This window comes from Rana temporaria, chromosome 6 (genome assembly GCF_905171775.1).
Source record: "Rana temporaria chromosome 6, aRanTem1.1, whole genome shotgun sequence".
Classification (NCBI taxonomy): domain Eukaryota; kingdom Metazoa; phylum Chordata; class Amphibia; order Anura; family Ranidae; genus Rana; species Rana temporaria.
Genome location: NC_053494.1, coordinates 104,239,054 through 104,252,114, shown reverse-complemented (window position 1 = coordinate 104,252,114; position 13,061 = coordinate 104,239,054).

Sequence of the window (13,061 nt, the reverse complement as noted above, 5' to 3'; positions counted from 1 at the left end):
TACTTCGACGCCAACGCTACACCGGACAGCGCAGTGGGGGTGGTTTGGGAGGCGCATAAGGCCGTGATTCAGGGGTGCTCATAAAGCATAGGGCGAGACTGAAACGCGAAAGATCTGCAGAATTAGCCACGCTTCTTGCTAAACTCCACTCGCTGGGGACGACGCACAAACTGACCCCCACTAGACAGATCGGTGCGGAACTTGACCTGGTCCGTTCACAGGTGACAGACATCCTACACTTCAAAGCTAAATCTGCCCTACAAATCTGTCGACGGAAAACTTACGAGTCGGGCAATAAGTGCGGGAGGCTTTTGGCTAACACACTACGCACGCAACGTCTCGCTACCTACATCCCCAGCATCATGTCCAAAACAGGACAGAAACAATCCCTGCCCCAATAGATCACCTCGGAATTTAGAAATTTCTACGATTCCCTATACAACTTAGAGAAGGCCCCGACTACCCGAGACGCTGCTCTAGAATACATCGCTTCGTCCCTCATGCCCTCCCTGACATCAGAGGTGAGGTAGAGCCTGGAGGAACCGATTGCCATGTCTGAGCTTCAACTCGCCCTGAAGACTGCGAAGCCAGGGAAGGCCCCCGGCCCCGATGGCCTGACCGTCGCCTATTATAAAGCACTCCTACCCTCCCTCGGACACCATATGGTTAAGTTGTACAACGACCTGGGCTCGGGGAATCTCTCCATACTGCAACATTACAGGCCCAGATATCGGTGATACCCAAGGAGGGCAAAGACCCGGCCCTCTGCGGGAGTTACCGCCCGATCTCCCTCCTGAATGTGGATCTAAAGCTGTTCACGAAAATTATAGGCTGCAAAAACACCTCCAGCAATTAATTCACCTAGACCAAGTGGGTTTCGTTCCATCCAGAGAGGCGAGGGACAACACCACTAAGGTCCTCAATCTCCTGCATATAGTGACAGACAGTAGAACGCCATGTTTGTTCTTGGGGACAGACGCCGAAAAGGCGTTTGACCGGGTGGACTGGCAGTTCCTGCAGACGACACTACAATATGTAGGCCTAGGAGACAAAATGCAGAAATGGGTCTTGGCAGCATACAGAGAACCGACGGCTAGGGTTAGGGCCAACGGGGTTCTTTCCGAACAGTTTCCCATTACTAACGGGACGAGGCAGGGCTGCCCCCTGTCACCTCTTCTGTTTGCACTTTCCCTAGAGCCCTTCCTATGCCACGTACGACTCAACCCTGATATTGTTGGTGTACAGCTTAAAGATGTGCAGCACAAAGTATCCGCCTACGCGGATGATTTAATGTTTACCCTGACGAGACCAGAAGCTTCCCTACCACCCCTCTTGCAGGAGTTTGACAGATACGGACAACTCTCTAACCTGAAAATAAACCTGACAAAATCAGAGGCCATGGGGGTGGGGATACAACCACAGCAGCTCTCACACCTCAAAAACAGTTTCCATCTAAGCTGGACAGAGGTAGCATTGAAATACTTAGGGACTCGTATCCCACCCTCCTTCTCGCAACTATTTAAGTTGAACTTTCCTCCCCTGCTGAAGGAAGTCCAGAAACTGCTTGATCAATGGTCCGGTGGCCTACATTCTTGGGTGGGCCGCTGTAACATACTCAAGATGTCAGTACTGCCCAAATTCCTCTACCTTATGCAAGCCATCCCGATCCGCATCCCGAGTAGCTATTTCAAACAAATTCACGCAGCTTTCTCACGATTTCTCTGGGACGGGAAGAAGTCACGCCTTCACAGGACGGTACTCTCCCTGCCAAAACTCCAGGGCGGGCTGGCACTGCCGAAGGTTCGGGTCTATTACCAGGCAATACATCTAGGGAGACTACTGGACTGGTGCCGTCATAGTGCTACCAAGCTCTGGACACAAATAGAACAGGGACAGGGAGAGATACCACTACACAGGGCCCCCTGGTGCCTCGCGGCACTACCGTCGCAGATCACGAGACACCCAGTGGTTGGGAACACGATCAAGATATGCGCACGACTGTTTACACAACACTCGCTATCAGACCAGACCTCACCCCTCCGACCGATTATTGGACACCCTAATTTTGAACCTGGACTGAGAGACAAGGTATTTCTTGACATCCGACGCTCAAGGCTTTATCAGGCGTCTCACTTTAGTGCTGCGGGTAGGTGGAGGTCAGTGACAGAACTAGCAGACCCCACAGGGATGTATAGGCTGGACTTCATGAGAGCCAACCAACTGGGCCACTTCCTTAGCAGCCTCTCTCCCCCCTGGAGACCGCAGACCCCCCTAACGACACTGGAGGAACTTTGCGAGGAGTCTGGGGTGCTACCCCATGCACTATCACTGATGTACTCCATGCTGATCACTCCCCATGGGGAATACCAGATCCCGGCTCTTGCAAAGTGGGAACGGGACTTGGGTATTCAGTTCTCGCCAATTCAGAAACAAAACATAGTCAGATTCACCCACAAATCCTCCGTGTGTGCCAAAATCCAAGAGACAAATTACAAAATACTGGTGCGGTGGTATAGAACCCCGGACCTTCTGAATAAGATGTTCCCAGGCTCCGCGGACACCTGCTGGAGATGTGGACAGGAAAGGGGCACGCTTCTGCACGTGTTTTGGTCATGCCCGCGGATTAGGGGATTCTGGGAGGAGGTACGTCGCATTACCCAGGAATTTACAGAACGTACAGTGCCAGACGACCCGGCGTACTTCCTCTTACATGCAACAGATGTGCCGGCGAGGTCGTACAAAAAGTCAATTGTGCGTCATCTTCTAGACGCAGCCAAGGCCTGTGTGCCTCTGCACTGGAAGTCCCCTCACCCGCCGACCATAGCTCTGTGGCTGAGGAAAGTTGACGAAATAAGCCTGATGGAGGATCTGATCCTCTCAAGCCAGCAGAGACAAGAAGCCTACACCAAAACCTGGCAAATCTGGAACGTATTCAAATTTTCTGACGAAGGACGGAGTCTTAGAGGATCTGGGTGACTTCAGCCCGGGCGCCACTTACGCCCCTCTGGGGCACTTTGATAAATCCATGCTTGTGCGAAACCCCCCCCCCCTCCTCTTTTCTTCTACCCCTCTGCTACCCCACCCCCCCTCTTTCTACTACTATCTGCTATATCTCACTATTCTGAAACAGGAAAACAGGTGGAGGGACTGGAACATTTGGACCCAGCTACACAGACTTTTGTTACAAATGGGAGTCAGTGCAACGTTTGATACGAATTGATGGGAAAGGCCCTTTTGGGCTAGGTGCAGGGGAATGTAAGAACTCTTGGTGACTCACCCGCCTGGGCCCCCGCAACCTACTATGAGGGGAGCGAGCCCAGCGGGAGGTCAGCTGAGTCGTTCACCATGTATTGAACCGTATGTGCAATGTAAATGTTTCTTACCCCATGCCAATGATGATGCGTTGACTGTAATGTTAAGGTCCGGCCGGACCGGTTTCTCCGTTATAAATAAAAAATATAATAAAAAAAAAAAAACCATCAATTACAGCCTCACTGTGCCCATCAAACGCAGCCGCTGTGCCCATCAAACGCAGCCGCTGTGCCCATCAAACGCAGCTACTGTGCCCATCAAATGCAGCCACTGTGCCCATCAAATGCAGCCGATGTGCCCATCAAACGCAGTCACTTTGCCCTCAAAGTAGCCACTGTGCCCATCAAACGCAGTCACTGTGCCCTCAAAGTAGCCACTGTGCCCATCAAATGCAGTCACTGTTCCCATTTTTTTACAAATATGATGTGCTGTATAATTTTTTTTTTATTATGGATTTTTTTGTTAGAAAATTTGAAAATTAGACTTGTCTTTAAAAAGAAATGACAGGAGCAGCCCCCCCCCCCAAAAAAAATCCCAGTACTTGGCAAACACAAACAAACACCCCTCCCTCTTGTCACACCAGCTCAGGGTCACTCAGGTGGTGTAACTGAACGGAGGACTACATGCCAACACAACACCCGCCCTTATAACAGCTTACCTGATGATGCCGCCATTGCAATCCGACACCCTCCCGCCTGTTCTTGCTCTAGCATAGGGCGGGCGGCTCAGTTCAGGCAGACCCGGGCAGCAGCTGGGGTCCCCGGAGGACACAGTATGCAGTGTAGTAAACGGCAGCCGCGCCGCCAGGGCGGAAAACGGCTACAATAGTGAAAGAGGAGGAGGAAAAAATCATCACAAACTCCAGGCTAGCATGGCCATTGGCTGCGGGGACCGGGGGGTGAACTCATCCTGGCTGACTCCGAGTCCTCCTTCAGATGCCGCCCGCACACACACTCCTGAATCTCTCTACGGGCGGGCGACTGTCCCGGCGACGGTGACCCGGTCAATTTTCCGCCCTGGTTCAGGGCCGGCGCTGGCGCCGTAAGGCAGGTGCCCATGTTGCCTTGTGCTAGCGCCGGCCCTTACTGCTGTACATTTCAGAGACTGCCCCACAGGTCACAGAGACTGCCATACATTTCAGAGATTGCACCACAGATCACAGAGACTGCTGTAGATTTCACAGAGACTGCCCCACAGGTTACAGAGACTGTTGTTCATTTCAGAGATTGCCCCACATGTCAAAGATGTCCACCATCTGGTGAGTGAGGTCCCTTTGGGGGATCCCTGGGAGTCAATATTAGTGCTTAATTAACACTGTAGCTGCTGAAGACTTGTTGTTCCCTTTCTATTATTTTACCAGAATTGGCTCATGGACTTCTAGCACTTTGCAACCAGTATTCTGAAAAGTGTGTCCCTGTTCATGGACATCACTTTCCGGATGCTACATTAAGGACTAATTTGAACTGTGTCATTTCTTATGAGTCTTCTCCAAACCTTTAGTCACTTTTGCAGTGCAACAATAGAGGTTTCCTTACAGCAGGATATGGTAACATTAGACGTCTGAGCATTCATAGCTTGATATTAGCGCTGTTAGTATTTTATTTATTCCATTTGAGGCATCATTGGGAAATGAAATATATTTGATTTAGAATGTCACAAAGACTGCTGTACATTTCACAGAGACTTCCCCACAGGTCACAGAGACTTCTGTACATTTCAGAGACTGCCTCACAAGTCAGAGACTGCCGTCCATTTCACAGAGACTGCCATACATTTCACAAAGACTGCTATACATTTCACAGAGACTGCTATACATTTCACAGAGACTGCCGTACATTTCACAGAGACTGCCCCACAGGTCACAGAACTGCCATACATTTCACAGAGACTGCTTCACAGGTCGCGGAGACTGTCCCACAGGTCACAGAGACTGCTGTACATTTCAGAGATTGCCCCACAGAGCACAGAGACTACCATACATTTCATAGAGACTGCTGTACATTATAGAGACTGCCCCACAGGTTTCAGAGACTGCCATACATTTCACAGACCGCTGTACATTTCAAAAACCGCCCTACAGGTTACAGAGTTAGGTAATACTGCATCATCGCGTTACTTCCACTCCAGTTGAAATTACCAGAGAATCGTGCATCAGGACGCCGCTAAAGGGGCTATTTGGTTCAGGGCCGATTACCCTTCTAATTAATCGCCTGCTATACACTCCGGGTGCCAGGACTATTAGGCACTCAGCAATGTAAGTGTAAACTTTTTCATTTTGTGGAAACAATAAATGTTTTTATACGGCATTGCGCAATGAGGCTCTCTCTCTCTCTTTTGATCCTATTCATCCCTATGAGGTACATCTCTACCAATAAGACATCATCCTAAAGACTTGAGTTTGGGGTATCCCCACATGCTTACTAGACCACACTAGCGATAGTTGATCCATACTTTGCGGTGAGTGCACATCTATGTGGGGCACCCAGTCTGAGCACCAGTCTATAGGAGATATCTATTGAGCACAAGCACCATATGGGATTATTACACATTATCACCATTCAATGTTATAAATACGTATTATTTGTCTGCCAGTTTACTTAATACCTTGGTGAATGATTTCTAGTGCATTTTTCTTTCTTCTTAGGTTACAGAGACTGCTGTACATTTCACAGAGACTGCTGTATATTTCACAGAGACTGCTGTACATTTCAGATACTGCCCCACAGGTTACAGAGATTGCAGTACATTTCAGAGAGACCGCTTCACAGGTCACAGAGACTGCCATACATTTCACAGAGACTGCTTTACACTACCCGCACAGTGAAACGCAGGACCAGCGGACGGAAGCTATTAATCATAATGGCACGCTGTTTGCACTGGAAATCGCACTCACACTGGGAAAGGTGCTGTAGTCGTGGTTCCTGTCAAGGCCGTGATTTCTAAAGTACTGTGCAGGGACTTCTTTCACAGAGACTGCCGCACATTTCAGGAACTGCTGTACATTTTACAGAGACTGACACATACCACATGTCATGGATCTGCCACTTAAGGGTTAATGGTGCAGACTGATTTCAGTGATTAACAGCAGGCTGGCCTATTTAAACACCTCAGCAGCACAGTGTCTTTGCTGCCTGATCTGCAGTTCTGACGTGGATCCTATCTGAGACCTGTTTGCTATCTGAAACCTGATTTGAACACTGAACTTGGCTTGTTTTGACTACTCTACCTGAAACCTGATTTGAACACCGAACCCGGCTTGTCTGACTCCTCTCATCTCTCCTATCCTGACCCGGCTCCGTTTGACCATCCGCCTGCTTGACTTCACTGCTGCCAGATCCACTTGCTTGTTTACCTACCATTCTTCAGTCATCTTTCTGCACAATCACCTGTTATGACCCGGCTTGTTTGACCCTGCTTTCCCGGTATACCTGAACTATTACTAACTTGTGCCGCTGTAGTCGCAGCTTCTGTGCGGGTCGCTGACCCATCCTCCGCTGTACGTTCAGCATCTACTTGCCAGAGGTATTCGTCCACCTGCTTCTACACATCACCACCCGGCACTCCTACCCCTCTGTGCTCCGAGCCCGCTGTCCCATATCCAGTGGCTCGCGAACCAGAGTCGTAAGAGAGGCTACCCTGCATCAGACTCTGGAAACCAGGTACGTAACAGTATCAGGCAGCCATGACAGAGTCTGCAGGTGTAGTTCCGGCTATGGAAGAGGTGTGTAAACACTTAGCATCACTTACCCAGGCCGTTCAAAACCTACAAGATGGCTACCTGAGATTGGAGGGGCAGGTTCAGAACTTATCAGCTTCTGGGGACGCAACTTCAGCATCCACTGCTAGATCATCGTCATCTGCGGGTCCGTCAGTTGTGATGTTGCCACCTGAACCCAGGGTTCCCATGCCCGAACGATTCTCCGGGGATCGAACCAAGTTCCGGGACTTCCGAAACGCATGTCAGTTATACTTTGCTTTGCAACCCCGAACCTTTTCTTTGGAAGCCACTAAAGTGGGATTTGTCGTTTCCCTACTCCAAGGGGAACCCCAAAATTGGGCACATCGCTTGTTAGAGGAGAACGGTGTCCAGACAGAGACTTTGCTAAACTTCTTCCAGACTATGGCACAGCTCTACGATGACCCGCAAAGGACTGCTACTGCTGAAGCTGCTTTACTCGCTCTCCAACAGGGGCGTAGAGCAGTGGAGGACTATGTTACTGATTTCCGCCGCTGGAGTGCGGACACCCAGTGGAATAGCGCAGCCTTGCACCACCAATTTCGCTTAGGTCTGTCTGAAGCCTTAAAGGATGAATTGGCCCGTATTGGGGTACCTGACACCCTGGATGATCTGATTGACAAAGCCGTTCAGATCGACCGACGACTACGAGAACGCCGAGCGGAACGATCCTCTCAACAGAGTCGCCCAGTCTGGGTCACCACCCGGGCTCCCTTGCCTCCTTCTCGTTTTCCACCACCTGTTTCTTCCAATTCTGCTGGTCCACCCATGGATACTTCAGAACCCATGCAAATAGGCGTGATGCGACCCACCTTGCCACCTGAAGAACGCACACGCCGCCGTCAGCTAAACCTGTGTCTATATTGCGGTGAGGCCGGTCACTACGTACACAATTGTCCCGTCAAAATACGTAAGTTCCGTTCTTCAGTTCCTGATAACATCTCTGCTATTACTACCAACCCCAACCATCTTGCTCTCTTCCTTTCCTTACAGCTTCCGGGAAAGATGGTGTCGGTCAACGCTATCGTTGATTCAGGGGCATGCAGATTGTTTAATCGATTCCTCATTTGCCGATCTGCATAACATTCCCGTCCGCACAAAGGACTTTAGACTTTCCGTTTTTTTGGCTGATGGCTCACACATCAAGTCTGGGCAAGTGACCCATGAGACCCTTCCTTTACCTGCTATTACTTCATCCAATCATAAGGAACTTTTAATTTTGGACGTCATTTCATCTCCTTTGTTTCCAGTAATCCTGGGTATAGCCTGGCTTCAGGTACACAATCCTCAGATTGACTGGACATCTAAAAATCTTTCGTTCCCATCTCATTACTGTCAGGAACACTGTTTTCCCGAACATCCTAAACCATCTTCTGCCCTGCTGTGCTTAAACACTGACCCAAGTTTGATTCAATCCATCCCCAAACCCTACCATGGATTTCTGGATGTCTTCAGTAAGAAAGGGGCAGATTCCCTTCCACCTCATCGGCCGTACGATTGTCCGATTGATCTTCTTCCAGGGGCCGAGATCCCTTTCGGACGAATTTTCCCACTTTCTGAAAAAGAACAAGACGCATTAAAAATCTACCTTGACGAGAATTTGGAAAAGGGATTTATCCGCCCGTCCACTTCACCAGCAGGTGCCGGAATATTTTTCGTCACAAAGAAGGACCAAACTCTTCGTCCCTGTATTGACTACCGGGAACTCAACAAAGTCACCGTGAAAAATCGTTACCCTCTACCTTTAATACCTGAACTTTTCCAAAAATTAAGATTTGCCGTTATCTTTACAAAATTAGACCTAAGGGGAGCGTATAATTTAATACGTATCAAGGATGGACATGAGTGGAAAACAGCATTCCGTACCCGCTATGGCCATTACGAATATTTGGTCATGCCCTTCGGGCTATGTAACGCGCCCGCTACTTTTCAGCACTTCGTCAACGACGTATTCCGAGATTTTTTGGACATTTTTGTAATCGTGTATCTAGATGACATACTGATTTTCTCCCGTTCCTTGGAGGAGCACCGAGGACATGTCTGTAAGGTTCTGGATCGCCTCCGTCAGCACAGTTTATATGCGAAAGCTGAAAAATGCGAGTTTGAACAGCAAACCATCCAATTCTTAGGCCTGGTAATTTCCCCTACAGGAATTGAGATGGATCAAAAGAAGGTATCTGCAATCTTAGACTGGCCAACACCCTTGGATAAAAAAGGGGTGCAGCGTTTCATTGGATTCGCAAACTTCTATAGAAAATTTATTAGAGGGTTTTCGGCTATTGTGGCCCCTATCACACAACTCACGAAACAAAATCTTCGTTTCTGTTGGAACCCTGAAGCGCAGAAGGCCTTTGACATTTTAAAAAGACTCTTTACTTCAGCTCCGATCCTTAGACATCCCAATCCAACGTTACCTTTCCTTCTTGAGGTCGATGCCTCCGAAGTTGCGGTAGGAGCCGTTCTCTCTCAGCGCTTGGGGGACAAAGATTTAATACACCCAGTGGGATTCTTCTCTCGAAAGCTTTCCCCCACAGAAAAGAACTATGATGTAGGAGATCGAGAACTACTGGCCATTAAGACAGCTCTAGAGGAATGGAGATATCTATTGGAGGGCGCCATTCATCCTGTACTGATCTACACAGATCATAAGAATTTGGAGTATTTGAAATCTGCCAGACGTCTTAAACCTCGACAAGCCCGTTGGGCTCTTTTCTTTTCTCGTTTTTGTTTCCATATTACCTTCCGACCAGGATCCAAAAACATTAAACCGGATGCATTATCCCGAATGTACGATAACCCAAAGGATACTTCTATTCCCGATACCATCCTGTCGGATGGCAACTTCCTGCTCCTACACACTGACCTAATCTCCATGATCCGAGGAGCATCTTCCGATTCGTCCAAACCCTCTAATGTCTCACTAACTTCCAGAAACGGGCTGTTTTGGAGAGGAAGTCAGGTTTTTGTCCCAGAAAACATTAGAGTGGAAGTCTTGAAACTTCTTCATGATCACCCACTTGCAGGTCACTTTGGAGTTAATAAGACTCTAGAATTGGTACGACGCACCTTCTGGTGGCCCAATTTGGAGGAATTTTGCAAGGCTTACATCAGTTCTTGTCCGATATGCAACCGAAATAAAACACCCCGAAAACTAGCCTGGGGTTTACTAAAACCCTTACCAGTACCTAACCGACCATGGGAGATGATCGCAATGGATTTTATTGTCGAACTTCCTCGTTCCGAGGGATGTACCGCAATTTTTGTTGTCGTGGACCGTTTTACTAAAATGGCTCATTTCCTGCCTTTAAAAAACACACCTTCTGCTGCAGAAACGGCCCGCGTGTTTATCAAGGAAATCATTAGACTACATGGGGTACCTTCCAACATCGTTTCGGACAGGGGAGTCCAATTTACTTCTCGTTTCTGGAGAGCCCTCTGTGAAACACTACAGATTCAACTTTCCTTGTCCTCAGCCTACCACCCCCAGTCTAATGGGCAAACAGAGAGGACGAATCAAACCCTGGAACAATATATTAGGTGTTTCACAGCCTTCTCTCAAGACGACTGGGTCTCTCTGCTGCCTTTGGCAGAATTTGCATATAATAACACCAATCACTCAGCTACTGGGCAATCCCCTTTTTTCTCTAATTATGGCTTTAATTTAACATTTTTACCAGATTTCTTTTCAGAGTCAGCAGTTCCAGCTGTGCAGAGTACTATGGACTTTCTCCAACGCAACAATCAGTTATTGCACGACGCAGTAACTAAAGCCCAGGCCGATAGCAAGAGATTTTTTGACAAGAAAAGAAGGGGTGACTTGGACCTGAAACCAGACGATCAGGTATGGCTGTCTACAAGTAATCTCAAATTACCTTGCCCATCCAAAAAGTTGGCACCTAGGTTTTTGGGTCCATTTTCAGTCAAAAGAAAAATCAACTTAGCTTCTTACGAACTGTTTTTGCCTGACTCATTGAAAATTCACCCTGTGTTCCACGTTTCTCTACTCAAGCCTGCAGTGGCCGATCCTTTTCCCAACAGAGGATCCAGACCTCCCGAACCCATCCAGGTTGACGGTTGGGAAGAATACGTGGTGGAAGCTATCTTGGACTGTAGGAAGCGACAAGGCCAGAATCAATTCCTAGTCAAATGGAAGGGGTACGGCCCAGAGGATAATTCTTGGGAGCCAGAAGGTAATATACATGCCAAGAGGTTGTTACGTGCTTTTTTCCTTGCTCATCCTGACAAAGAAGCCCGACTGGGCATCCGGAGGCTGCCCCTTGGGGGGGGGCAATGTCATGGATCTGCCACTTAAGGGTTAATGGTGCAGACTGATTTCAGTGATTAACAGCAGGCTGGCCTATTTAAACACCTCAGCAGCACAGTGTCTTTGCTGCCTGATCTGCAGTTCTGACGTGGATCCTATCTGAGACCTGTTTGCTATCTGAAACCTGATTTGAACACTGAACTTGGCTTGTTTTGACTACTCTACCTGAAACCTGATTTGAACACCGAACCCGGCTTGTCTGACTCCTCTCATCTCTCCTATCCTGACCCGGCTCCGTTTGACCATCCGCCTGCTTGACTTCACTGCTGCCAGATCCACCTGCTTGTTTACCTACCATTCTTCAGTCATCTTTCTGCACAATCACCTGTTATGACCCGGCTTGTTTGACCCTGCTTTCCCGGTATACCTGAACTATTACTAACTTGTGCCGCTGTAGTCGCAGCTTCTGTGCGGGTCCGCTGTACGTTCAGCATCTACTTGCCAGAGGTATTCGTCCACCTGCTTCTACACATCACCACCCGGCACTCCTACCCCTCTGTGCTCCGAGCCCGCTGTCCCATATCCAGTGGCTCGCGAACCAGAGTCGTAAGAGAGGCTACCCTGCATCAGACTCTGGAAACCAGGTACGTAACACCACAATAGATATAGCCTCTCTAATTATTGCCATATGCAGTGCTAAATAGCAAAAAATGGCCTGGTCATGAAGGGGGTAAAACCCTTCTGAACTGAAGTGGTTAATGGGTATTTGTTTACAAGTGACATTAGGAATCATTTTTTTAATGAGTACTTCTCATAGATTTTTTTTCAGATTGCAGAGTCTGGTATTAATGAGGATATTTATGTTCTTATCCACAATCTCTGTGCTTGCGGGCAGAATCACAAAATGTTTTCCATGGTGCTCAATTATGACCATCCTCTGGGTACGTGGGAATGCCTTTTGCTAGCCCTTTGAGGATACAATCTATACAGAACTTAGGCCTCGTACACACCACCGGATCTATCCGCTGGGATTTATCCGCAGATCAGTTCCAGCGGATAGATCCACGGATATATTTCCGGCCGATGGATTTCCAGCGGATATAAATTTCTTAGCATGCTAAGAAATCTATCCGCTGGAATCCTGTCCAGCGGATTGATCCGGTGGTCTGTACAGACTCACCGGATCAATCCGTCCGCTCCTCTCCCTCGCATGCGTCGTAATGAATCGACGCATGCGTGGAAGTCTTTATCTTCCAGCGTCGCGCACGTCGCCGCGTCATCATTGTGGCGACGGTGCGACACGTCACCGCGGATGGATTCTGCGCGGATTTCGATCTGATGGTTAGTACAACCATCAGATCAAAATCCGCCAGAGAATTTATCTGCGGGAACGGTCCGGAGGACCGTTTCAAGCGGATAATCCTCTCGTGTGTACGGGGCCTAAGAGTTTTTTGTAGAGTGCCAAATATCAGCCCAATCATCTGTAGTTATTATGGCTGTTGGTTCTTCCCATCTATTCTGGTAAGCTGTTGATTTGTAATGGCTTGCCATGATAGACAAATGTTGAATTGTGGAGATATGGCCAGGTGAATGAGAGTCTACCCATCAGTTTTCAAACATTGTAAGACTGGATTTGACAACGGGTTTGCAACTTTGCATTGAGGTACCAGATCAGGGACAAGAGTAAAGTTACAAGGCAGACAAGGGTCAGATGGATAGCATGGTACCTGTTTTGCATTAGAAAGCAAA